This window comes from Canis lupus, chromosome 36 (assembly GCF_003254725.2).
Source record: "Canis lupus dingo isolate Sandy chromosome 36, ASM325472v2, whole genome shotgun sequence".
Classification (NCBI taxonomy): Eukaryota; Metazoa; Chordata; class Mammalia; order Carnivora; family Canidae; genus Canis; species Canis lupus.
In genome coordinates, this window is record NC_064278.1 from 2,271,814 (window position 1) to 2,299,588 (window position 27,775).

The following is a 27,775-nucleotide window of genomic DNA, read 5'->3' on the forward strand; positions in this document are numbered from 1 at the left end:
AGGTGAGGCCTGGGGTGCTGGAGCAGCCCCTGGGCAGCCCCTGACAAAACAGCCTGGGCTCTTACAACCCCAGGAACTGAATTCTGCTAACAACCACAGGAACTTGGAAGAGGACCCCAACTTCTCGAAAGGAATGTAGCCTGGCCAACCTCTTGTTTGCAGCTTTGTGAGATCCTAAGCAAAAGATTCTAGTAAACCTTACCTTACAGTTGATTTAGTAAAAGTGTGAGATCATCTGGGACGCCTGGCGGACGCCTGGGTGGCTCAGCGGTTGAGCCTCCAGCTCAGGGCGTGACCCCGGGGTCCCGGATCGAGTCCCACGTCGGGCTCCCCAGGGGGAATCTGCTTCTCCCTCTGCCTGTGTCTCTGCCTCTCTCTCTGTGTCTCTCATGAATAGATAAATGAAATCTCTTTTAAAAAACTGTGACATAATAAATGTATGTTGTTTTGAGCCACTGAATGGTAGTAAATTGTAGGCAGCAGTAGAAAACTGACACAGCCACTGAGGCTTTAGGACTGCTAGTCATCGTAGCATAAATCGAGCCTATCCTGACCGGTACTGGGGCCACTGGGAAGGTGGAACCACGAAGGGTGGATTGCCTGAGCCATGACGTAGGTAATTAATTGAGGAGTCATAACCCAACATGACTCCAGAAGAATGCAGACAACATTCAGAACGGAGGTGTCTACTGTATTAATCTCACATTTTTTGTCCTTTGAGCGAGGTAAAGAAGGCATATTTCTTGAATTTCAAGATGTCACAGGATCAGAGGGCTATCAAAAGCACTGGATTTCGAAATCATCTGTAAAGGAAAGATCTGTCAAATATTAATTAAAATGAAATTAAAGGTAGGGTCTTTGGGGCACCTGAGTGGCTCAGTGGTCGAGCATCTGCCTTTGGGTCAAGGTGTGATCCCGGAGTTCTGGGATCGAGTCCCACATTGGGTTCCCTATAGGGAGCCTGCTTCTCCCTCTGCCTGTGTCTCCGCCTCTCTGTCTCTATGTGTCTCTCGTGAGCAAATGAATAAAATCTTTAAAATATAAAATAAAATAAATAAATAAAATAAAATAAAATAAAATAAAATAAATAAAATAAAATAAAATATAATAAAATAAAATAAAATAAAATAAAATAAAATTTAAGAAACGAAACAAAATAAACGTAGTCTTTGTTGCCAAGTCCAGCACTGACCTTTGACAATTACAGGTACTTGACTTGCATGCCATGGTTTCAACTGTTGCTTCTCTTACCTGATATAAGGGAAGCACAAGCTGAAGCCAGTATCTTTCATTCGAAAATATTTGGCCACATTTAACCGAATATCATCTTCCTCCTCTTCCTCAGTGTCATCATCAGAAAATATGCATTAAGAACTGTACTGGCTTCTGTAGAAAATAAATAACAGACACAATCTCTACATATGGAAAGTCTCACATCTAAGATATTCATGTGCACCCATTAGAAAGAAGAGAGAGTTGAAATAGTTAAATACACAATCCAGCACACACAAGGAAACAAAACCTCTAATGCTTAGAAAAGGTTTGGCCAATGAACCACAGAATGGAATCGAAAGTCTGGCAAATTCAAAAGAGAATTCTCTAATAAAAATCTTTGTTTATGTGGGGAGTTGAAAACTAAATAAAACACCTGAGACAGCTCTAGTTCCTTCAAAATGGCAGCATCCCAATACAAACAATAAAGTAAAATAATCTCTCTAGTTTGTAGAACTGTAGAATATCAATAAATACACTAAGTAAATAAAATCTTTCCTGTACATCTTGCCGCTGGAGTTCACGAGGGAGCTTCTGGAAACTCGGCATATAGATTTAATGATGGGGCATATATTCTACTGCTTAGTGCAATATAAGCACAGACCTGATTGACAGCATGGTACAGTCTCATCTAGTCTCTGATTCTACCAGACAGATGGACAGATGGATAGAGGGATTGATTGATTTTTTTTTCCCTGAAGGATATTCCGACACTTTTTCCCCAAATGCTAAAATGTCCTCTTTCTCTCTCTCCTTTGACATTTGACTGCAATAGGTGTGTTGAGCTTTATACCAAGGATTCTGTTATCATTAGAGAAACATGCCAAAGGGAGAAGTTGTCCCCTGTGAGTAATGCTGCTGCACTTGAGATGGGCAGGGGTATGCGGGCTTCAGCATTTTCAGGGCAGTGGTGTCCAGTAGATCTATGAGCCTTGTACCGCCTCTGTGCATTTCACAGACTAAGCTGAAATGAAACCGTCAAGTGCAGCTAGCTCATTCCAAAGTTTCTCCCCTTTCAGTGGTCTCAATTCTGGGGAAGCGAGCCTAAGCCCTGAAACCTATTTTCCCTGTTTTTCCTATCACACAATGTGTGAGATTCTCCTTCTTCCTCTTCTTCTTTTTATTACGGACATTACCATTTGTTGTTTTGGCTTTGTGTGATACTTCGTTTCAATGACAACAATTAGTAGTAGATGTGCATTTATTCGTCAAGGCTGGGAATTGGATTTTTTTTTCTTTTTTTACAGGCACATCCTGTTTTTAGTAATTGGATGTACCACCAAGGAGTAAAACAAAAGATGAAACATCCTTCAACGGAAGACAAATGGAATTAATATTCCAATTAGGTAATTACAATCCACCAACCTAAAAAAGCTCACTCCTTTCCTTTTCCAACACAGATTACTGTGCAACGTAGCTCTGTTATACTTAAAGCCTACTTTCTTATACACGAGAAAGCTTTTTAAGTTTGGGTTAAAATAATTTCTTCTTCTGTTTAGAGTAGCTAGTTCTGACTTCTTTGCAATTTTCCGGCAAGAAACAGCAAATGAACCAATTTTTCTCAATGTTTTCACTGTCCCCACCTAATTTAAGGATCAAATCATATGAATCATTTACATGACACAATATAACATGTTAGATTTCTTTTACTGAAAAGATGTATGGAATTAGATGTTAAGAGAAGGAGTCAGACTGCCTTGGTTGGAATCCTTATAATGTCATTTGTCAGCTTCATAGCCTTGGGCAGTTTCCTTAAACTTACTTAGGGCCTCAGATTTTCTCTAATAGACAATTATAATAGTTCCCACCTTGTTATATACTGTAATAGAAGGAGTAACAGTAGTCAATACTTGTGAGCATTTAATATGCACCAGGCACACTTCTAAATGCTTTACATATATTGAGTCTACGCATGTATAAACCACCTGGAAGAGTTTCTGGTGTAATCTGAGCACTCAATAAACGCTACTAATAATAAAGGCCATTATTAGTATTAGTAACAGTCATAGCACTAGAAAGACATGGGATTGAGTTCTTACACTTTTTCGGACTCTGTGTGTTGTTATAGATTTCAAATCTAGCTCTATACCAGAAGGACATTATAAAAGTCCTGTTCCATTCTAGTCAGAAGTTAAGAGACTACGGTAGGAGTATCTATGAAGTATGATGAAAACTTCACATTAAATCCTTTATATTTAAAAATTGTCTTAAAAGATAATAAAAATTGGTACAAAATAAGTGTCACCTAGATAAGTACAGAATAACAAGATGGAAAAAACGGGAGCAGTAATGACAGTCCCCTCAACTAACAGAGCCTCGTACTGGACGCGTGTCACCAACTTCCATTTTCTCTATTAAAAATACTGCTTTTGTGGTGATGAGGAGGAGGGTTGTTGTAGGAGTAAAAAAATAAAAAGTTATTAATAATAAAAGTTAAAAATAAAAAGTTACTGTGTTCCTCTCCTTGTGTATATCACAATTCCTCTGTGTCTGTCCCCCAAATGCCCCGCCCCTCCCAATAGAGACAGAGTGAGAAGCAGACCTCACTTCGCTTTGTGCACCCCCACATGTCCTCTGGCACTAGCGTGCATGTTCTCCTCATGCACTCCTCACTCTTCTGTAGAGAAAAAATGTAATGCAATAAAGTTATAACTCCAAACACCGACCTCAACTTGAAATTGCTGAAGGATATCAGTAAGTACAAGTAGCCATCTATTTTAAAGATAATGTCAGCATTTGGTTGTTCTTGGATATGTTAAAGTGTCAAGTAAACACATGTTCCGCGGCAAAAATTAAATCAAGCAGTGGAGTGTGAGCTAAAGCAAAAGGGCCACGTCCTCATTCTACTCCTCTAAAAAGATCATTGTTCATAGATTGGTTTATGTTCCTGCAGGTTTGGTGATTTGTTTTTTAATCTTGACAACGTGTTATGACTATCCGTTCGTGACAGTATTGATAGATGTCTTTTAATAAATATTGGAGCGCTCCTCACATATTGGGAAACACAACAAAATCTGAAGCCTACATTAGACAAGGTGATCAAGAAAGCAGCAGAGGCTGTTTGAACGGAGACTTGAATAAATATGCCTGCATGCTATACCAGGGAACGGAGTTATCATTAGGACACACAGGCTGGTTCCATGGCTCCGCTGTTTCAAGAAACTGAATGGACTTTTGTCTTGGAAAAGCTGTGAACTCCTTGGAGTCTTTCAGTTAGACTTCTGAAAGTGCAACAGATGCACATTTAAAACGTTAATAAATATTTCCAAATTGTCTTCCAATCTCGTTTACCTTGCCCTGAACACCAAGACTGCCCGAGTATTTCTATGCTCCCCAATGCTTGGCAGCCCTGCAGATTGTCACAATTTTTTTTTTTTATGTTCCTTAATCTTACTGGTAAGAAATGGTATTTCTACTTCCATTTTGCTGAGCACTAGCAGGTTTGCAAACCTTATATATTTTTTGCATTTTTTTATCATGACTTTTTCTCTTAACTGTCTGTTTACATGTGTATTAATGGTCTTTTCCTGAGGGTTATGTAGGAGCTCTTTGTGTATTAAATTACCTTGTTCTATGGTAGAGGTTGAAAATAAATTTACCCAGTTTAATGTTGGTCTTTCGTTTCTACTTCGCTTATTTTGCTTTTTAGGAATTCTTTCAACTTTTATATAATCAAAAATTCTTTCCTGTATCTATTTATCATTAAGTACCTACATCATCCCAGACTTTCTTCTAGAAGCCAGAGATATAAAAAGATTAGAAATGTGTACAATCTGGTGAAGGGAGATAGAGAAAAACTGTATGACTATGAGACGATTCCTATGTTGTCCAAAAGAGAGGCAGGAGATAGAATCAGTGTTGGGGGCTAGGGGGCTGCTCATTTACATACAGGAGTGGAGGAAGGCCTCCGAGAGAGTGGCAGTTACTCACACACCAGAAGGAAGTGAGGGAGGAGGCTGGGCTCAGAGAAACAGCCCACGAGGCAGAATCCTGCAGGTGTGTGTGAAGAATGGCGGGAAGGCAGCGGCCAAAGGCCTCGTGGATGAGCAAAGGGGGAGAGGAACAAACGAGGTCAGAAAGGAGGCAGATACCAAACCAGATGGAACCTCGCAGGCAATGATGTGAAAAGCCCCTGGGAGATTTTGAACACTGCACCTGACTTAATTTTAAAGGCTCCTTCTACCTGCACGACAGAGAATGGGTTGCAGAGGATGAGAACAAAGGCTAAAGCAGAAAGAGCATTTATGAGGCTATTGCAAGAGATCAAGTAAGAGGGAGAGCTTCAGGGCAGTTGAATATGCTTATGAGTAACCTTCCTGAAGAGACAAAATTCACATATATTCTCTTCTTAAAATCAGGTTGAAATTTTTGTAGATAACTAGATCGTTCATCATATGCAATTTATTTTGTTTTGTTTTTATTTACTTTGTATTGAGATTTAACTGACATATAACATTGTGTGAGTTTAAGTACATGTTGACTTGATGCGTTTCTGTATTGCGGTGTGGTTACCAACCTAGCATTAGCTGACATTTCAATGAAGTCATACAATTATCATTTCTTTCTGTGATAAAAACATTTACGATTCAGTCTCTTTGCAACTTTGAAGTATATAATACAATATTGTTGACTATAATCCTATGCTGTGCCTTAGATCTTGAGAAGTTAGTCTTCTAATTGCAAATTTGTAACCTAGAACGTCTCCTCGATTACCCCACCCCCTACTCCATGGAAACCTCCATTCTACGATAAGTTTCTATGAATTTGGTCTTTTTTTTAATTCCACATGTCAATGACATCGTATGATATCTAACCAAATTCCCTGTCTAGTTTGTCTTACTTAGCATAATGTCCCCAAAGTCCATCCATGTTATCACAAAGGCAAGGTTCTTTTTTGCTTATGGCTAAATATTTCATCTATCATATATATGTATATATGTATATACATAACATATTTTCTTTATCCATTTATTCATTGACAGACACTTGGACTGTTTCCACACCATACTTGTGAATAATGCTGCAGTAAACATGGGAGTGCAGATACCTACTCTGCAGACATCTTTTTGATATTCTGTTTTCATTTCTTCTCAGTATATACCCAGAAGTGGGATCTCTGGATTATATTGTTGTTCGCTTTTTAATTTTTTGAGGAGCATCCAGAGTTTTTCATGGTAGCTGAACCAAATTACAATTACATCAACGGAGCACAAGGCTTCCCTTTATCCACATCCCTACCAATACCTATCTTTCACCTCCTGGATAACAGCCATTCTGACAGGTGTGAGGTAGTATCTAATTGTGATTTCAATTTGCATTTCCCTTCCCTTTTAATGTAACTGTTGACCATTTGGATGTCTTCTTCAGAAAAATATGGATTCAGTTCCTCTGCCATTTTTGATTGGATTATGGCAGGGATCATTGAGTTGTATGGATTCTTCATGTATTTTGAATATGAACTTCTTATCCAATGTGATTACAAATATTTTCTTCCATTCTGTAGGCACGATTAATTATGTTAAAATGTCCATATTATGCAAAACCATATCTAGACTCAATGCAACCTCTATCAAAATTTCAGTGGCATTTTTCAAAGAAATAGAAAATGCAGTCTTAAAGTTTATATGGAACCAAAAGACTCCATAGCCAAAGCAGTCCTGAGAAAGAAGAACAAGTCAGAAGAATCACATTTCCTGATTTAAAACTATACTACCAAGCTATACAATTAAAACAGTATGGTATTGGAATAAACATAGGCCGATGAAATAAAAATAGCTCAGAAATAAACCCTACGTATAAAATCAACTGATATTTGACAAGGGAGACAAGAACACTCAATGGGGAAAGGATAGTGTCCACAACAAATGGTGCTGGGAAAACTGGATAATCACATGCAGAAAAATGAAATTGGACCCCTGTCTTGCACCACTCACAAAAATTAACTCAAAATGGATTAAAGACTTAAATGTAAAATCGGATACCATAAAACTCCTATAAGAAAACATGGGGATGAACTTGACATTGGTCTTGGCAATGATTTTTTTTTTTTTTTTGGATATAACCCTAAAATGAGAAGCAAAAGCAAAAATCAACAAGCTTAACCTTGTCAAACTAAAAACCTCTGCACATCAAAAGAAATAACCAATAAAATGTGGTAATTTATTTTAAAGTAAGGGCTAAAATAAGTTTTCTGCTTTTTTTCCCTGACATTAGCCTATATTTTTTCAAGGACTGTTTGGGTTGAATATTTTTAGAACTTTTTTTCCACCAAGAATTTATTTTGTTAAGTAATAGAGACCCAGATTTAAGGGTTTAAGATTTAAGGGTTTGTTTTTTTTCTCCCCAAATGATCCCATTCTAACAACCCCCTTTTTTTTTTTCCTAAAGATTTTATTTATCTATTTGACAGAGAGAGAGAGAGAGAGCACAAGTAGGAGGAGCAGCAGAGGGAGAGGAAGCGGGCAGACAGCCCCACATGGGGCTCGATCCCAGGACCCTTGGATCATGACCTGAGCAGAAGGCAGACGCTTAACCAAGTGAGCCAAGCAGCTTCCCGTCGACAACCTTTTATGTAAAAATTTATCTGCCCTTCACTGATAAGAGATGCTCTATTTTCAGATGTGCTTGAATATATTTCTGAACCATGAATTCATTGATCTGTCTCTTGATCTTTGTGCCAGTACAATGCAATCCTAATTATTGCTGCTTTTTAAGAAATTTAATATGTTTTAAGATTCAGTAGAGAGAGTAAAATCATTCTATGACAAAGCCAGCTACAAGTCCTCTATTAAGATATTTATGATAAGTAACTTTCTCTACCATCATTAAAAACTAGAAAAGCAGAAAATAAGAACCAAGGAAAATTATGCTTATATTACTTTTACCTTCAGAGTGGTTTGGGTTCATGCTATTACCACATTCCCCCCAGCAGATCTTTCCTCCATAGTCTGTGTTTATTAAGCCTCTGTTTATGAGCTTCTGTGATTTTCATGAGAATTCTTACTTCATTGTGTCTTATTTTAGGTCTAACTCTGAATCCAAATATGCAGGCTGACAGATTCTTTTTTTTCTTTTTTTTTTTTTATGGGCTGACAGATTCTTGAAGACAGGAACACTACATACAACAATCAGTTCAGGCATTGGTGTCGTTTGAAACAGAAAATTTTCATTTTGATAAAGTTCAGTTAATTTATTTCTTTTGCTGTTTATATTTTGTTGTCATAAACAAGAATCCATTGCCCAAGCTAAAGTCATGTAGGTTTACCTTACATTTCTTCTAAGACTTTTATAGATTTAGCTCTAGTATTTAGGTTTTAGAAAATTTTTTAGTTACTTTTTGGATATGGTATCATAGAGGTGCAATTTCATTCTTTTGCAGGTAAATATCCAGTTTCCCATTCCAATTCTTAAAAACACAATGGTTTCCCCCATTAAATTGTCTTGGTCCCCTTGTCAAAAATCCATTGACCATAAATACATGCATTTATTTCTGGATTCTCAAGTCTGTCCCATTGATCTGTCTATTCTTATGGCAGTACTGCAATATCTTGTTTACTGTGTTGCTTTGTAGTCATTTTTGAAATTGGGAAGTATGAGTCTCTCATATTTGTGCTTCTTTTATGAAAGTTGTTTTACCTATTCTGAATTCCTTGCAACTCCATATGAATTTTAAGATCAGCTTGCTGATTTCTCAAACGAAGCCAACTGGGATTCTACAGGAATTGCCTCAAATCTGTAGATCAATGACTTAAGTCATTAAACCTTCGGATCCATGAAAAATTGGAAGCTTTTACATTCATTTAAAACTTTTTTCTTCCCACAATGCATTGCAGTTATCAGAGTATAAAATTTGTACTTCTTTTGTTAAAGGTTATCTTTATATACTCTTTTCGATGCTATTATAAATTAAAATATTTTCTTAATTTCATTTTCAGGTAAAAAATTCATTTTCAGTTTATTAATTGCAAGTGTGTATTGAAATACAATTGATTTACATGTATTCATCTTGTATCCTGCAAATTTGCTGAATTCATAAAACAATAATAGACTTTAAGTGGATTCTTTAGGATTATTATAAACAAAATCACATCATCTGTAAATAGCTATACTTCGTTTCTTATTTTCAAACTGTATGCTTTTTGTTTTCTTTTCTTTACCTAACTACCCTGGCTAGAAACTATAGTACAATGCTGAATAGAAGTGATGAGAATGAACATCCTTCTCTTTGTATTGGTCTTAGTGGGAAAGCCGTCACTCTTTCACTGTTATATGGTGTTAGTTGTGGGGGGTTTTACTTACCTTTTAGCAGGTTAAGGAAACTCCCTTCTCTTCCTAGTCTATTGAGTGGTTTTGTCATGAAAGAGTGTTGGGTTTTGTCAAATGCTTTCGCTGTATTTTTTTTTTTTTTTTGCATTCTGTGTCAGTAAGATGAACATATGTTTTTTGTTTTTTATTCTGTTGATATGGTATATTATTACATTAATTGATTTTCAGATGTTAAGCCAAGTTTGCATTCCTGAGATAAATCCCACTTGGTCATGGTGTATAATTCTTTTTATACGTTGCTGATTTGGTTTGCTAGTATTTCCTTGAGGATTTTGGCATTCATATTCAAAAAAGATACTGGTCCATAGTGTTCTATTCTTACAAAGTATTTGTCTTGTTTTGATATCAGGGTAATATTGGCCTCACAGAGAGGCCTAAGTTTTAGAAGAGCTTATGAAAAATTAGAATTAATTTTTCTTTAAGTGCTCGGTAGATTTCACCTGTGAAGCCATCTGGGCCTGGAGTTTTCTTCATGATAAATGTTTTGATTACATCTATCTCTTTACATGGTATAAATACACTCAAGGTGTCTCTTTCTTTTGGAGTCAGTTTCAATAGTTTGTGGGTTTTGGAAATTGGGCCAGTTCATCTAAGTTACCAAATTTATTACTGTACAATTGTTTGAAGTATATCTTCTAATCATTTTTTTCCTCTAAGGTCATTAGTAATGTCCCCACTTTCATTTCCAGTTCTACTAATTTGAGTCTCTTCCTGGTCAATCTAGCTAAAGGTTTGCCAGTATATTAATCTTAAGCAAAAAACAGATTTAGTTTTATTGATGTTCTTTCTTTTTTTAATTGCATTAATTTCCACACTAATCTTTATTATTCCGTCTGCTTGCTCTAGGTTTATTTTTCTAGGATTTTAAGGTAAAAGATTAGATCAATATTGATAGATTTTTTTAGTCATTTAAACCTATAAATTAGTACCTCTATAATTATAGAGGTATAGAGTTATAATATAACTAATATTTAAACCTATAAATATTAGTACCTCTAATCACTATTTATTTAAGCTACATCCCATACATTTGGGGATATTGTGTCTTCATTTTCAATCGTCTCAAAATATTTTCTAATTTCACTTTTGAGTTGTTCTTTTTAACCAATCAAATATTTAGGATGAAGTTGTTTAATTTCCACATGTATATGAGTCTTATCTTTTTTGTGTGTGTTAGTTATTTCTAATTTCATCTTATAGTCAGGGAACATACTCTATATTCTTTCAATATTTTTCAGTTTATTGAGGTTTTGGGGGAGAACAGGGAGAGCCCTAGCATATTATCTATCTTGGGGAATGTTCCCTATGTACTTGAAAAGAATGTGGAGTCTGCTGTTTTGGGGGAGGTAGTGTTATACAGGTGTCTAATAGGTCTAGTTGGTTTGAAGTGTTGCTCAAGTCTTCTATTTTATGTTGATCTTGTCCATCCATTATGGAGAGTGAGGTATTACATCTCTATTAGTGTTAAATTGTCTGTTTCCCTCAAATTCTTTTTTTTTTTATTTAAAAAAATTTTTTAATTTTTATTTTTTATGATAGTCACAGAGAGAGAGAGAGGCAGAGACACAGGCAGAGGGAGAAGCAGGCTCCATGCACCAGGAGCCCAACGTGGGATTCGATCCTGGGTCTCCAGGATCGCGCCCTGGGCCAAAGGCAGGCATATATATATATTTTTTTCTTTTTTTTTTTTTTTTTTTACTTTTAATCTGAAAACGTCCTTGAATATTTTTTTAGGGTGAGTCTTCTGGCAAAAATTCTCTCAAGATTTTTGGCTGTTTGTTTTGTTGTTTAATCTAGAAATACCTTTATTTCACATTTATTTTTATAAACTTTTGTTGATATCCAGCTTTGTTGGATAGAAGATTCCTGATTGAGAGACTTTTCTTTCAGTATTTGGAATATGTTATTCCACTGTTTTCTTATCTCCACTGTTTCTGATGTAAAGTCAGCTCAAAATCGTAATGAAGTTCCCTGCTAAGTGCTGCATCCTTTTACTGTTTGCTTTCAAAATGGTCTTTTTATCTTTCAGCCTTCTTGCTATTACATAACTATTGTGAATCTCTATGTTTATTCTTAAAAAAAAAAAAGATTTTATTTATTTATTCATGAAAGGGAGAGAGAGAGAGAGAGAGAGAGAGAGAGAGAGGCAGAGACACAGGCAGAGGAAGAAGCAGGCTCCATGCAGGGAGCCTGACTTGGGACTTGATCCCGGGTCTCCAGGATCAGGCCCTTGGCTGAAGGCGGCACTAAACCGCTGAGCCACCTGGGCTGCCCTCTATGTATATTCTATTTGGAGTTCATTGTACTCTCTAGATGCACGTTTTCTAATATTTGGGAAGTTTTAAGGCATTTTTAAGGGAAGTAGTTTTACTACTCCTTCTAGTACTCCTATTATGCATATGTTGTTACACGTTTTGGTGTCTCATGTTTCTCTGAGGGTTTTTATTTTTCTTCACTATGTCTTTCTCTGTGTTCTTCAGATTGCATAGTCTACCAAACTGTCTTCCAGTTTTTCATTCTTTTTTCTGCCAGTTCAAATCTGCTATTGAGCCCTCTGATGATTTTTTTTAAATTTCAGCTATAGAATTTCCATTTTTTAAAATGACTTTTTTTTTATCTTTCTACTGATTTTCTCTAATACAACACTTCCATCATGTCTTCCCTTACTTCCTTATTAAGAGTTTCCTTTAATTCTTTGAGTATAATTATAATGGCTTCTTTGAAATAATTGTCTACTACATCTAATATCTGTTTATTCTCATAAGAAGTGTCTGTCACCTCTTTTTATTCTGGTGTTGGGTTATATTTCCCTGTTGTTGTTTTTTAACATATCCCATAATTTTTTGTAGGAAACTGAACATTTTAGACAATATATTGCAGCAACTCTGAATTTTCACCCCCTCCTTTCCATGGCCTGTTGTTTGCTTCTTTATTTGTTTATTAGCTAGTTGAGTGATTTTAGCAAGGTGTGTTCCATTCATCTCTCCCTCCCAGTGTGAAGGCTCTGATGTCACCCATCAAGGTCACAGCCCACACTGTGTATGCCCACACTGGCCCTGGGATGACAATGCATTTGGCAAGACTCTCTTTGTTTCCTTCCCCCACCTGCTTCCCCACCATACTCCCCACACTCCAGTGTTAAGCTTCACTAAATGCTGGCTCATTGCTCTATTGTCTTCAACAATGTCCAGGGGCATGAATATCTTTACAGACTAAACCTATCAAATTTTGGGACCTTGAAGTTATAGTTTCCACCATCAAAGATTTGTTCTGACCCCAAAAGAGGGCTTCCAGATACCTCTTTTCCCATTTCTCTCCAGTGAACTGTCCTACAGTTTAGCTCATATATCCTATAAATCTACTAATCTCCTATAGCCTTTCACCAAAAATTTCCATTGTTTTTGAGAATGCCCATAGGCCTAACTTCTTTAGTCTTGCAAATAAAGTCAATTCCTTTGGAAAGGAATTTGTAGTTCACTGTTCTATGGCTTGCTTGTCCTCCCCAAGCAGAATCTCCAAACCACGTCTTCAGTGCTGGTAGCAGAAGCAATGGTGAGCTTCTCTTTAAAGTGACACCCCACTTTAGGAGGTGAAGACTCAATGGATAAGAAGGGGGCAGCAGCCCTAGGTGCCTTTCGCTTGCTCTTAGCATGGAACGCCACCTAGTGGGCCAGAATAGGGGCAACTGGGGCTTTCAGTATTTTCGCAGTGCCCAAGATGGAGCCTCTGTCCCATTAGCAGGGGGTGGGGAGGTGGGGGGTGGGGGGTGTAGAGGGGGGATGGTGGTATGGTGGTGTTGGCCAAAGAAGAGACTCCCACCTCTCAGTCACACTTACCTGGAACTTAGCATCAGCAAAAGGTAGCTGGGAGCAAGATGAAAAATGCTGATGTTCTGCACCCTTAGGAAAGACAGATCTTCAGCTGGTTGCTGGAGGGAAAAAGGAGACCCATTTCTAGTCTGGAGTTTCTGTCTTCTTAAGGTAGGAAGAAGGAGAGAAGAAGGGCATGAGTCTTTGTTCAAATACCACAGATTCTCACAATTATTACTGAGTTATAGTAGATTTTCTTGAATAAATGTTTCTTCATTTGCTATAAGTCCTTAGGACTATTCCCTGAAACTTTAAATGGTAATTTTTTGTTATAATTTATCAGGTTTCAGAGTACCTCATACAGTCAGTCATGCCAAAAGTGAAACTCCCATGTAATATTTCACAGTATGAATATACTATAATTAGTCATTATCCTCTGGAATGTTATTGGTTTTCTGCTATTATAAATAAAGCTCCTGTAACAATTTTGAGACTTTTTTTAAAGGACATAAGTAGCTGTTTGTTTTTAGCATATTCCTAGAAATAGAACTTATTGGTCAGAGAATGCATGTATGTGAAGCATAAGATACCTAGGAATAAACCTAACCAAAGAGGTAAAGGATCTATACCCTAAAAACTACAGAACACTTCTGAAAGAAATTGAGGAAGACACAAATAGATGGAAAAATATTCCATGCTCAAAGATTGGAAGAATTAATATTGTTAAAATGTCTATGCTACCCAGGGCAATTTACACGTTCAATGCAATCCCTTTCAAAATACCACGGACTTTCTTCAGAGAGTTGGAACAAATCATCTTAAGATTTGTGTGGAATCAGAAAAGACCCCAAATAGCCAGGGGAACATTGAAAAAGAAATCCAGAGCCAGGGGCATCACAATGCCTGGATTTCAGGTTGTACTACAAAGCTGTGGTCATCAAAACAGTGTGGTACTGGCACAAAAACAGACACAGAGATCAATGGAACAGAATAGAGATCCCAGAAATGGGCCCTCAAGCCTATGGCCAACTAATATTCGACAAAGCAAGAAAGACTACCCACTGGAAAAAGGACAGTCTCTTCAATAAATGGTGCTGGGAAAATTGGACAGCCACGTGCAGAAGAATGAAGCTAGACCATTCTCTTACACCAGACAAAGATGAGCTCAAAATGGATGAAAGATCTTAATGCGAGACAAGATTCCATCAAAATCCTAGAGAACACAGGCCACACCCTTTTTGAACTCAGCCACAGCAACTTCTTGCAAGATACACTATGAAGGCAAAGGAAACAAAAGGAAAAATGAACTATTGGTACTTCATCAAGATAAAAAGTTTCTGCACAGCAAAGGAAACAGTCAACAAAACTAAAAGACAATCTACAGAATGGGAGAAGAGATTTACAAATGACCTATCAGATAAAGGACTAGTATCCAAGATCTATGAAGAATTTATCAAACTCAAAACCCAAGAAACAAACAATTCAGTCATGAAATGGGAAGAAGACATGAAGAGACATTTCACCAAAGAAGACAGACATGGCCAACAAGCACATGAGAAAATGCTCCACATCACTGGCCATCAGGGAAATACAAATCAAAACCACTATGAGATCCCACCTCACACCGGTGAGAATGGGGAACATTAACAAAGTAGGAAACCACAGATGTCGGAGAGGATGTAGAGAAAGGGGAACCGTCTGCACTGTTGGTGGGAATGTGAACCGGTGCAGCCACTCTGGAAAACTGTGTGGAGGATCCTCAAAGAGTTAAAAATAGACCTGCCCTACGACCCAGCAATTGCACTGCTGGGGATTTACCCCAAAGATACAGACACAGTGAAACGCCAGGGACACCTGCACCCCGATGTTTATAGCAGCAATGTCCACAGTAGCCAAACTGTGGAAGGAGCCTCGGTGTCCATCGACAGATGATAGATAGAGTAGCTGTGGTGTATGTATACAATGGAATATTCCTCAGCCATTAGAGACGATAAATACCCACCATTTGCTTCAATGTGGATGGAACTGGAGCGTATTATGCTGAGTGAAGTAAGTCAGTCAGAGAAGGACAAACATTATAAGGTCTCACTCATTCGGGGAATATAAAAAAATAGTGAAAGGGGAAAGAAGAGAAAGGAGTGAGAAATATCAGAGAGGCAGACAGAACATGAGAGACTCCTAACTCTGGGAAATGAACAATGGGTAGTGGAAAGGGAGGTGGGCGGGGGGAGGGGTGACTGGGTGACAGGCACTGAGGGGGGGCACTTGAAGGGATGAGCGCTGGGTGTTATCCTATATGTTGACAAATCGAACTCCAGTAAAAAAAATATGCAAAAAGAAAAAAGACTACATGTATGTTTGGCTTATTAACATGTCAATTTCTTGAAATTATGTTCTCAATATACACGCCCACTAACAATAAATGAGGGTTTTAATTGCTCCATAGCCTGGCTAACTTTTAGTATTGTCTGATCCTTTTAATTTTATCCCTTCTAGTAAGACTATAGTGGTGTCTCATTTGGTTATAACTCATTTTTCTATGAAAACTAATGATGTTAAGTGTCTTTTTATATGCTGGACAAACTAATAGTTGATTTTAGATGCTGGCTGTAGTCATTTGCCCCCCCCCCCCTTTTTTTTATGTGGCTTGGTTGTCTTTCCAGTACAGTAGCTATATTATCATCTTTTCAATTTCTCCTTGTAGTGACAGTGGTCACCTGTGGTAGGCAGCTAGCATTACAACAAGAACCATCGGTTAAAGAAAATAATAATTCTAATGGCAAAATAAAAATCTTGGAAGACCCTACCTCAAAATAAAGGTGGAGAAAACAGTCCAAGTGAAGACACCTTTGGATCCCCTCATACCTATTCAATCTTCTAATCATACACTGTAGAATGCTAACCACAAAACAGACATATTGTGATTATCTGTAAACATTAGAGGATATAGCATCGAGCTGTATTGCCTCCACCAGGACTCTGAGCCGTAAACTTGTAAGTACATTAGAAGCCGACACTCAGCAGACTTTGCTGAATTGCTGGCAGCATCAACATCTGATCGATATGCATGTTCACCAGCCAAGCTGACTAGTACATCTGTTCTGTGAAGAAACATACATTCTGCCTCTAGTACAATCAGTGTAATTAAAAATTAACATGCATTAATTGTTAGAGCTGATGTAAACAGCTGATGTTCCACTTAGCACTGTCTTCTGTACATATCATTAGGCAAAGCCAAATATTGTTAAGTAAACAGGCAGCGCTTACAAAAAGGAGGGAAATAGAAAACTAATTCCAACTAAATAAACTGACACTGTATTATAAGTCAAATTAAAACGATTAACCAGAGCCAGATTAGGCTCTGGATCTTCAGAGGAAAACAATTACAGAAGTCACATTTAATCATTCGAATCTCGTATGGCTAAATGTATTTAGGCTCCGTGGGAAACAGAGCGGGTGTGGGCCACGCCAGGATTTCTGAAGAGAGTGAGAACTCCGGGACCAGTCGGCTTCAGGATGGATTTAGGGCTTAAACACTCCGCGAGGATGCCTCCTCCAGTAACCAGCGTTCTCTGGGGAGACCCAAATCTGATGTTTAATGTGAAAAAAGTATTTTTTTTCCGCATGCATCTGCACACCTGCCCTCGCTGTCGGTGGGAGTCACAGGCCGGGGCGAGGAGAGCGCACCTCTCAAGTTGAGTCCTGTCCCACTTCTCCTCCTTCTTTTTCATAATGTCGGCAAAATGATTTCTCTAGCTTCATTCAACACCAGAAGAAAAAAAGGTCTCCAACAAGAAATCTATCCAGTAGGTGCACTCCCAGTTCAGAGAGCGGTTCCATCTTCATGGGAGCCGGCGCTGGATCCAGGCCCGGGCCTGCCCTGCCCTCCCCTCCGCGGCCTGCCCTGCCCTCTGCGGCCTGCCCTGCCTTCCCCTCCGCGACCTGCCCTCCCCTCCGCAGCCTGCCCTGCCCTCCGCGGCCTGCCCCCCCCCATGGCCTGCCCCCCCCATCCACGGCCTGCCCTCCCCTCCGCAGCCTGCCCTCCCCTCCGCGGCCTGCCCTCCCCTCCGTGTCCTGCCCTCCCCTCCGCAGTCTGCCCTGCCCTCCGCGGCCTGCCCTCCCCTCCGCTGCCTGCCCTGCCTTCCCCTCCGCGGCCTGCCCCTCTCCATGGCCTGCCCTGCCCTCCGCGGCCTGCCCTGCCTTCCCCTCCTCGGCCTGCCCCCCCATCCACGGCCTGCCCTGCCCTCCGCGGCCTGCCCTGCCCTCCTCGGCCTGCCTGCCCTCCGCGGCCTGCCCCCCCATCCACGGCCTGCCCTCCCCTCCGCGGCCTGCCCTGCCTTCCCCCTGCAGCCTGCCCTCCCCTCCGTGGCCTGCCTTCCCCCCCACCCCCTGCGGCCTGCCCTGCCCTCCCCTCCTCGGCCTGCCCTCCCCTCCTCGGCCTGCCTTCCCCTCTGCAGCCTGCCTGACATTGGCAAACCTGATTCAGAGAGCATGAACCTCAATTTTGAGCATGATTTTCTAGGCTGTTTCCTCATGAAGTTGGGCTAAGTTTAAACAGACAAACAGACAAACCTCCTGATAAATGTTCTCCAAAGGAAATAAAAATCACAGAGCACTGGAGTCCGACGGAGAGCCTGATTTATCAAGAAATCATCAGGAAAAAGCATCGCTAGACGACTCAGGCTCAATCCTTTTTTATTTTTGTCGTAATGGCTAAGTCACTGTAAAGAGACTAAAGATAGAAAACTCCCTTAGCTCGTAGGCATGCAATCATGAGGCTTCCGTTGCAACTCTGCAGTTAATGTGTTTGGGAGAGTGTCTTTTATTCATTCATAATTGCATTACATTTGACCGCAAATGAATGAGTTCGTATATTCAAGAAAGATATAAAAATGCTGAATCTACTCATACCAAACAATGTGAGATGTGTCAAGGATCACAGGAATCAAAATGGAGCCCATGAAAGTAAAGCAAGTTACATAAATTTAGGTCATGAATGTGAGAGCTGGCTTCTGAACTACTAAGTTATTTGTTTGCTGCTCAAAACCACCATCAATCTGTATGCTTTAAACATAAAATTTAAAAGATGGTAGTAATAAGACAAGTGTTTTTGAGAATTTAAAGTAAATACCTAAAAGATATCATCCTTATTATTATAAAAACGTCTGATATTTACAAAATACTAAGCCTTTAACATGAAATACGTTTACTATCCGAAACACAGTTTGTGAAGATTTTGGCATGATATTAAATACGTTTTTCTTTTTTTAAGTAAAAAATAATTAAAAAGTATTGGATAAACTATTTAAATGAAATAATTTGAAAGCGATGCAATAGTTAATTAAAAGTGAACATATATCAAAAGAAAAGGTTAACATATATCCAATGCATGGATTATTGATTATGAAGGAAGTAGCATAACCACTATATTAAACATTAAGATTTTGTTTTCAAAGTACTCAGAAAATCTTAATGATCTTGTGGTTTCTCAAATGTATGCATATCTTCCAGCAGTAACTTATGAAGTATTGTAGATATGGATAGTTTGTATAATTAGGATAAATTTGGTTTTTACATTGAAAACTTCCTTTTAAAATATCTCTCATTTCCCTTTATTTTCTTGACATTACACCTACACATACACAAACTTCCATCAATTCTGGGAAATTTCACCTAATTTCAGTATCGTATATTTGTATAGTGATTATTTAAAACTTTGCTAAAATTAAAAAGTAAAAAAGCATCTTCTTCATTTTCAGAGAAAGGTGGGATGAAGAAAATATGTCATTCACGAAAAGAATAAGGATATATGTTTTCTATAGCATTTTTTATAAGGATCTCATAATATATAATGATTCTGAAGTCCTCAGTGTACTTATAAATATGTATTTTTCTCAAAGAAATGAGTATGAATTTGTGTAATCTTAAATCCTTCACAATATATAGAGGGTTTTCATGAATATAGTAGTAAGCAAATAAATGTCATACAAAGGAAGGGAAGATAGAAAATATAGAATGATGACTTACTGTGATTATTAAAACTTCATTAATACAGATGGTTTTTTACCTAGTGTCTCTTGGAATATGATAAACATATTTAGGATTGATTTATTTCCTAATCACTCTCATTTTCTGTTGTTTCATTTTGGAACACCTCATCCATTCTGTTTGTCATTATCGGGTCAGGTCAAAGTCTTTACTTTTCATATTTGATTGTGCCTTCAGGTAATGGAATTTTCAGTAAATGATATGTATAATTAACAGTAAGAAATATGTTTGTACTCAAATTCTCTATTTACACCCCAATCTACCAACAATTTTGCCAATGGGATTTAAAATATGGCAAAGAAGCGATGCTCACTTTCTCTGTGTGCAATATAGGAATATCCAATGTCAGTATCACAGCTACTCCTATCACCTTTTCACTTATGCCTTAAAAAATAAAACTGATAATTATCTATGATTCCTGATATCATCAATTTGTTGTTAATTATTTTTCTTTTCTATAGGATGCTTTAGATACTCACTTCTCTTCATTCCTGTGTCCAAAACTCCAAATGTGATGCTACAGAACTATAATTGCAAGTATGACAATGTCTTTTTGGCTATCCATGAGGTTATATACCATCCCTCAAGGATTCCCTTTGGGTTCTCTGTTATTTATGAATGGTAGGACTAGATGGTGAGTCCGTCAGGAGGATATGAAAGGCCTCAGGAGAGGTATGCAAAGGAGAAGTGGAAGAGATTGAGGGTAATCTTTTTGGTTTTGCTTTTTGACTTGTATTAGTCAAGAACTAGAACTCAGGTAGCAATACTCATACCAAAGGCAGAGAATCTTTCCGGTACTGATAAAAGGACTCTCTCTCAGGGTCCTGGAAGAGCAAGAGATCTTGGCACAACTGTCATTCTAGTTCAAAGTCTCAGAAACACTTGCTGAGATCGTTGGCCAAACAACAGAGCGTGGTGACAGGGACGTATGTGGTCAGAAGCATTATCTGAAAACAAGGAAGTTGAAATTGAAATTCAACTCTTGCCCTTCTCTCACTCTATAACACAATTACTGAGCTCATCTAAAAGGGTAAAAGCAACCAACCATATTCACATTGGGCCTTGACTCTGCCCCCAAAGTCTTGTGTTTCCTTAGTTTGTTCTCTATCTAACACTCTACATGGACCACAGGGTCTATTTCCTTCCTCAAGCCCCTAACCATCCCCTTTGTTCTTTCTCCTCCTATCTAACAGAATAGGAGAAGCCAGACAGTGAAAATTACCTTACAATTGCACCAAAAACCTACAAAATCACCTGCATCGTTATCCCTTTTTCCTTCCCCTCTGTGTGAAAATAGAAGGGTTCTTCTTTTCTTTCCAGGCTACTTACCTGCTGCACTCCATTCTACCCCTTCTGACTTCTCAGACAACCCATTCTACCCATTTAATGGTAAATCTTTTGTAGCCACACTTCTGGAAAATGTCATTTGCATGATAATGTCTCTGGTTTTCATCCTATTGGTTCCCCAGGGTCGGTCTGCATTTTCAGAGGAGAATATCTTTTATTAAGAAAAAATCAAGGGGTGGCGGGATGGCTCAGTCAGTTAAGCAGTTAAGCTCTGCCTTTGGCTCAGGTCAGGATCCTAGGGTTGTGAGAGAAGCAGGGAGTTTACTTCTCCCTCTCCCTCTGCCTCTCTCACCTGCACATGCTCTCTGTCTCTCAAATAAATAAATACAATCTTTTTTTAAAATAAAGAAAAGAAGGGGGGATCCCTGGGTGGCTCAGCAGTTTAGGGCCTGCCTTTGGCTCAGGGTGTGATCCTGGAATCCCACATCTGGCTCCCTGCATGGAGCCTGCTTCTCCCTCTGCCTGTGTCTCTGCCTCTCTCTCTCTCTTTGTGCCTCTCATAAATAAATAAATGAATGAATGAATAAATAAATAAATAAATATATATATAAATAATTGTAAAAAAAAAAAAAAGGAAAGAACAAAAAATAAAGAAAAGAAGGGCGCCTGGGTAGCTCAATGGTTGAGCATCTGCCTTTGACTCAGGTCATGATCCCAGGGATCTAGGATCGAGTCCCACAGCAGGCTCCTGCCTGTTTCTCCCTTGCCTATGTCTCTGCCTCTCTGTGTGTGTCTCTTGGAATAAATAAATAAAATATTTTTTTAAACAAGAAAAGAAAAGATCAAGTGCACAAAAAGAGATTCTTGAGGGGATATCTGCAAAGGAGCAAGGGAAGGGAGTATAAGAAGGTGAGGAAAGAGGCACCTAGGTGGCTCAGTCAAATGAGCAGCAGCAGACTCCTGATTTCAGACCTTAGGGTCCTGGGATCCAGCCCCGTGTAAGATTCCACTGTGCTCTTTACAGATCTGCTTGGGATTCTCTATCTCTCCCTTTGGCCCTCCCCCCACCCCAACTATCTCACTCTTAAAAAAAAAGAAAAAAAAAAAGCAAGATGAGGAGAGCTTTCAGACTGTGATGCTGACATAAGCCCTTGAAAGAGAGCATGCAGGGGTGAGGGTCGGTTACAAAGAGTCTCAGAGGGTAGCATTGTTCTAGGATAGTGTCAACCTGGCAAATGAAGACACCTCAAGCTAAAGTTGCCCAGTTAAGGAAGCCAGGTCTCTTGGGAATGGACCTGCATTACACTCTCTCTGCTCAGTTATTGGCTGTGAACAGGCAAAGGGAATTATGGCCTCTGCTGCAATGGTGATCAATCGAGAAGGACAATGTATGGAGCCATCATTCAGTTCTGTTCCTGCAGCAGGATGCTAGAGTGGGACATTTTCCTGACAACACACTCAGCCTCCAGCAATTTACCAACAGTCATACCCCACCATTTAAATCATTCTCATCCAAGCTTCCAATGGACAAAACCAGTGAATTCTTTTTAGTCCTTAATTTTCTTGTCTTTTCCACTGCATTTGACACTGTTGACCACTCCCTCCTCGAAGTTCTCTTCTCTTGACTTCTGTGACATTAGATTGAGAATTTTTTTCTTAAACCTCTCTTTTTCTGAGGTTCCTCCTCTGAGAATCACAATTAAAACTCACCTTTCCATGTTTCTAAAACTGGCAAATGTCACTATTGTGTACCAGATTTGATATAAATGACAAATTGTAAAGCTTGGTCAGTCTGGGCTGCCATAACAAAATGCCATAAACCAGATGGCTTACACAAACAAACAAAAATTATTTTTTACAGATCTGGAGGCTTGGAAGTCCTAAATCAGGGTGTTGGCCAGTTCAGTTCCTGGTGAGGGCTCTTTTCTTGGCTTAGAAACAGCCACCCTCTCTTTGTATCCTAAAATGGCCTTTCTTTTGTGCAAGCATGGAGAGAGAGAGAACTCTCGTGTCCCTTCTTATAAGGACAACAGTTTTATCCAGATATGTGCCCCATCCTTATGACCTAATTTAATTAGTTCAACTTTAATTACCTCCATAAAGTCCCTGTGTCAGAAGATAGTCATATTGGGAGTTAGGGCTTTTATGAATTTTAGAGGGATACAATACAGTTTAAACAATTGAGCATTGTCTTTGATTTTGTATCTTGCTTTCTCACTATCCATACTTTGTCAGTACAGTACTTACCATTCTGCCTCTTAAACATCTCAAGTCAATTCATTGCTCTCTATCTTCATGGACTTTCTGAAACTATAAGCCACTTCCCTTCTTACTTGGAGTATTACTATAGCCTTTTTCACTGGTTTCTTTGTCATGAGTCTATCCTCAACTACAAATTGGGTGATCTTGCTCCAATTTAATCTGATTAATATCATTATCTTCTTAAAAACTCATCAAGATCTTTGAGATACAGGTCACACTGCTTAACAGAAAGATCTTTAATGCCTGGCTCCTTTCTACTCCTTCCACCTCACCTTTGCCATGTCCCATTAGACTCTGCATTCAAGTCAAACAACACTTCTTATAATTGTTCCCTTATACAATTTTACATCAGATCTGGCTGGATCTATTTTTCTTCTAATTACAAATTTGACCAACTCTTTCCCATTTTTCAGAGACCATTTGGGGAACCTTTCCCAAGTCTGTGAGTCCAGACCTTATACTTGTTTTCTGTGATCTAGGCATACTGTATTCTATTACAATTATACTGCAACTGTCCCATTTCTCTCCTTTGCTAGTTATGGAAACATAAAGTTTGGAATTACATCTGTTCTGTGCTTTGTAACAACGTTTAAGACATAATAGATACTAAATATGCCTGGTAGCCATTTTAACAACATGAGCTTGGAGCCATTGTCTTCTCCTTCTTATCACTCACCACACATAGATTCAATTATTTGAGCTGGGAATCAGACAACTGAGTGAAAGCCCTCATTGAACTATTAATTAACAGTGAAGCCTTGAACTAATCTCTTTAGCCCTAGTTTATTCATTTCGGGGTGTGCTCTCCATGTGAGCGTTGTCCTCCAAGTGAATCTCTTTCAGAAGATGGTTGAATTCTACTGAATTAGATGACAGTAAGACTCTCCCCAGCTCTGAAACATGTTTTTACTTGGCTAGAAAATATTGAGTGAATTAAATGATACTCGTACAGGGACGCCTGTGGTGGCTCAGTGGTTGAGCATCTGCCTTCAGCTCAGGGCGTGATTCTGGGGTCCTGGGATCAAGTCCCGCATCGGGCTCCCTGCATGTAACCTGCTTCTCCCTCTGCCTGTGTCTCTGCCTCTCTCTCTGTGTCTCTCATGAATAAATAAATAAAATATTTTTAAAAAAAGATAATATGTATACAGAGTAACATCACTCAATTATATTAAACACTTTTTAAATTATAATTTCCTTTTAATATAAACTTCTTTTATTAATTCAACACTTGGGAATGCTTCCCTCGTGGCTTCAATTCTGTGTTGACTTATACAGACAGTGTATGTCCTGCACCTTCAGCCTCAGTTCTCAATTATTCACAAAACTAGCTGGCTCACCAACTGGCCAGTGTTCTAGAAGCCTGCTTGTGATACCTTCACATCTCTCTTCCTCAGTTTTCTTATCTGTAAAATGGGAAGAGTAATAAAAATATAAAGATTTTGGGGGTTTTTTTTGTAGAGAATTAAGTGATTTAATTTTTATAAAGTGCCTGGCACACATGAAACTTTAATTTTTTTTTTCAATTTTTATTTATATATGATAGTCATAGAGAGAGAGAGAGAGAGAGAGGCAGAGACATAGGCCGAGGGAGAAGCAGGCTCCATGCACCGGGAGCCCGACGTGGGATTCGATTCCGGGTCTCCAGGATCGCGCCCTGGGCCAAAGGCAGGCGCCAAACCGCTGCGCCACTCAGGGATCCCCCCATGAAACTTTATATAATGCCATTAATTATTATTATGGTAAGGGATCAGACCTTTGTGCATTTACCCTGATTTGATCCTTGGATTAATCATCCATCCTCACAAGTACAATGACCTTTCAACAGAGTCTTTTGTTCTCCAGGCCTTGAAATATTTCTCTAGTTTGTGAGATCCCACAAACCTTCAACTTCTGCTTAATAACAATCTTGAGCTCCCTTTATCTCTCTGAGTAAGCAGTTTTTTGTTACCAAAACAAAATGAAACAAAACAAAAACACACCCTAATCACTTTTCCTTTTGTTTCCAATTTGTGTCCCCTGTCAATACTTCCTTGTACCTCACTATCCTTCCCCCTCTGCCACCTGAGTGTGAAGTAAAATAAGATGAGCGGCACCTGGGTGGCTCAGTTGGTTGACTGCCTGATTCTTGATTTCAGGGCAGGTTGTGATCTCAGGATTCTGGGATCGAACCCCACATCAGGCTCCCCACTCATTGTGGAGTCTGCTTGAGGATTCTTTCTCCCTCTCTTCCTCCCCATCCCTGCCACTCCTCCCGCTTGCTCTCTTTCTCTTTCTTTCTCTCTCTCTCTCTCAAATAATTTTTTGTTTTTAAATACCATGAGTGTTTTTCTGGAACTGGCATTATGTTCGTGTACCTACATTGCAATGACCATGGCCTCCAACCAATTGAGCGCTCTCAAATCCATTACAACTTTAAGGGAGAGGGTGTTTTACTGCGATAAATGTTTTTTAATAATTCCAGGGGAACTCCAGGACTCCTAGGGACAGAATATAAACCTTCCTACTGAAAAGTCGTTCCCTACCATGAGGCAGGAGCTTCACAAAACTCACTTCTTCTGAGATGAAGACTATAGGACCGAACATTTCAAAGGCGAAAGAAAGGAGGCTTGTTTTATACCTTACCTAGTTTGTAGAATTACAGGAATTTAGCAGAAAAGACCAGATATATTCAATACTCCTCCTATTCTCACCTCCGCCTGTCCTTACTCCCATTGCCGCCCCAGGCAATATGGCATGAAAAGGCTCAGCAAGAAATATTCATTTGTAAAAGAAAAACAAATCATTATAGCAACACTCACTGGTCATTCTGTAGCAAATGTGCAATGCTCAGATTTTGTATTTTCCTGAAATAACATGCACATTTTAGGCATGAAATTATGATTGTTTGACTGTGAAATGCTGCACCCAAACACCATGTGGCTTTTAGCAGCATATCATCATATCAAGAACTATTTTTACCCTTTGGCGATTTTTCCTGCCTTGGCTCTGAGAGCTAGTCCATACGGTATTTGTATGTGGCATCAGTGGCAAAGATTTTTTAGAAGAGTAGATTTCTTATGTAGTACCATGTACCAATGATAGCACAGAATCTAAAGTAGAAATTAAAATAACCTGCTTTCAGGTTCAACTGGCAAGAAATAAAGTCATAGTGAATATGAAAGAGGGAGAAACAAAGATGAGCAAAGACTTGAAGCTACTGCTCTGTTCTTACTTCTCTTAAAAATTGCTGTACGTGCCTACTAAGCTTTAGAATACCGGAACAATTATAGTATGTTTAAAATGTATATTCCATATTTCTACCCCATTGAATTTGAATACTAGTGGCAATGAACTTTGTCCAGCATCCCGTTTGATAAAAGCAGACAGAAATCCTTAGAACTTCAACGTACTTGCTGCCTCTCAGAAGCCTGGGCAGAAGAAAAGAGCAACTTCGTAAAAGATTTAAGCACATATTGGTCCCCTTCCAGGACGCAGACATGAAGCCATATAAGAAATATTTTGAAAAGACAACCAAAATTAGCCAAACTTTAAACTTCCAAAATGCTTGGAGCAAAAGTCTGTTTTAGTTTAATCCAAATTAGTTTGCAGACTTAACTAGAAAGAGGAGCTATAGGAAAATATGAGCTGGCTTCACGTTTGTGTCTTGTCTGTAACTACAAAGTGGGCTTTTGTCTCTTGAAGAGACAGATCTGGTTATGGGGGTTTCCAAACACATGATGACATAAAGGTATGCTGATACTGAAGCCTGGACTCTTGGATTTAAAAGCTCAATTTGCACTGAGCATAAGACAGAGGCATGCTAATGCACAGAACATTTCCACCAGCCTGTCCATTCTAAGGAAATAAGGTGTTAGAAAGATTCAGTAAATCAGCATTATTTTATACTCACCCAACATATATCGCTGTTTGACTTGGCAAGCAGATGTTTCCAAAGCTGTTGAGATCACTTTTTAAGGTTTTCTAGTGTTAATCACATTATCTTCTTCTCAGAGTTACTTTGGTAGTTACTTCTTTAAGGAGCTTCCAAGCACTATTCCTTTATAATAAAATGTTCCACAGTTTCTATATTTAAACTGAAGCTCAACTTGTCCATGCAACCTAACTTGTTGCATATGTATTGCAAAGAAATTCCATTTTGTCAGTTGATTTATTGTTGTATCAGAAGGAATAAACTCTTGAACCCCAGGGGAGAAAAATTATGCTTGTTTCATTTTACTCATGACATTTCAACATAGGCCAAAAAATAACTGGGATTATTTTCTCAAGTGAACAAACTGAAATATGGTTAAAAAAATAAAAAGTAAAAATTCTGTCAAGATCAATGTTTCTAAACCTTTAATTATAAGAATTGCTCCTCTTTCTGACAATGTTTAAGCTTCACGTTATAAATTTATCTTTTCTAGAAAAGCATTGCTAAACCATTTGTTTTTAAAAATTTGTCCTTGAAATGAAGAAGCAGGAGACCAGGTAAAGACACAAACGTGTGAAGTGATACTATCTCCTGCTGGCTAAGCCTTTGAGTGAAGTAATACCTGCCTGAATTGGCTGAAGCAATGTAATTGTCTTTGTCATTTTTCATCGGATGTGTTTAAAGCTCCACACAGTAGCCTTGGGAACACTAATAAATAATAACCAGTATTACCTGTTTGAAGGCTGTGCAGATGCTAATGTAAAAGAAAGTAACACTTGAAGTTCTCAGCTGGGAGAAGCAGGAACTATGTAGGATCCAATTTTAGAGAAGATGAAACCGAGTTTTGGAGAAGTTGAGTGGT

General features: G+C 38.7%; 1 long non-coding RNA gene across 2 annotated transcripts; it reads right to left on the reverse strand.

Annotated features, from left to right (window-relative positions):
- Nucleotides 1–674: 674 nt before the first annotated feature.
- LOC125754437 (uncharacterized) lies at nucleotides 675–27,136 on the reverse strand. 2 transcript variants are annotated; one of them, XR_007408641.1, is made up of 5 exons: nucleotides 26,893–27,136; nucleotides 24,341–24,406; nucleotides 13,434–13,571; nucleotides 1,252–1,386; nucleotides 675–803 (listed from the first exon to the last, which is right to left on the reverse strand). It is a non-coding gene; the product is annotated as an uncharacterized LOC125754437 (long non-coding RNA). The 2 variants fall into 2 exon arrangements; XR_007408642.1 differs by lacking the exon at nucleotides 1,252–1,386.
- Nucleotides 27,137–27,775: the final 639 nt, after the last annotated feature.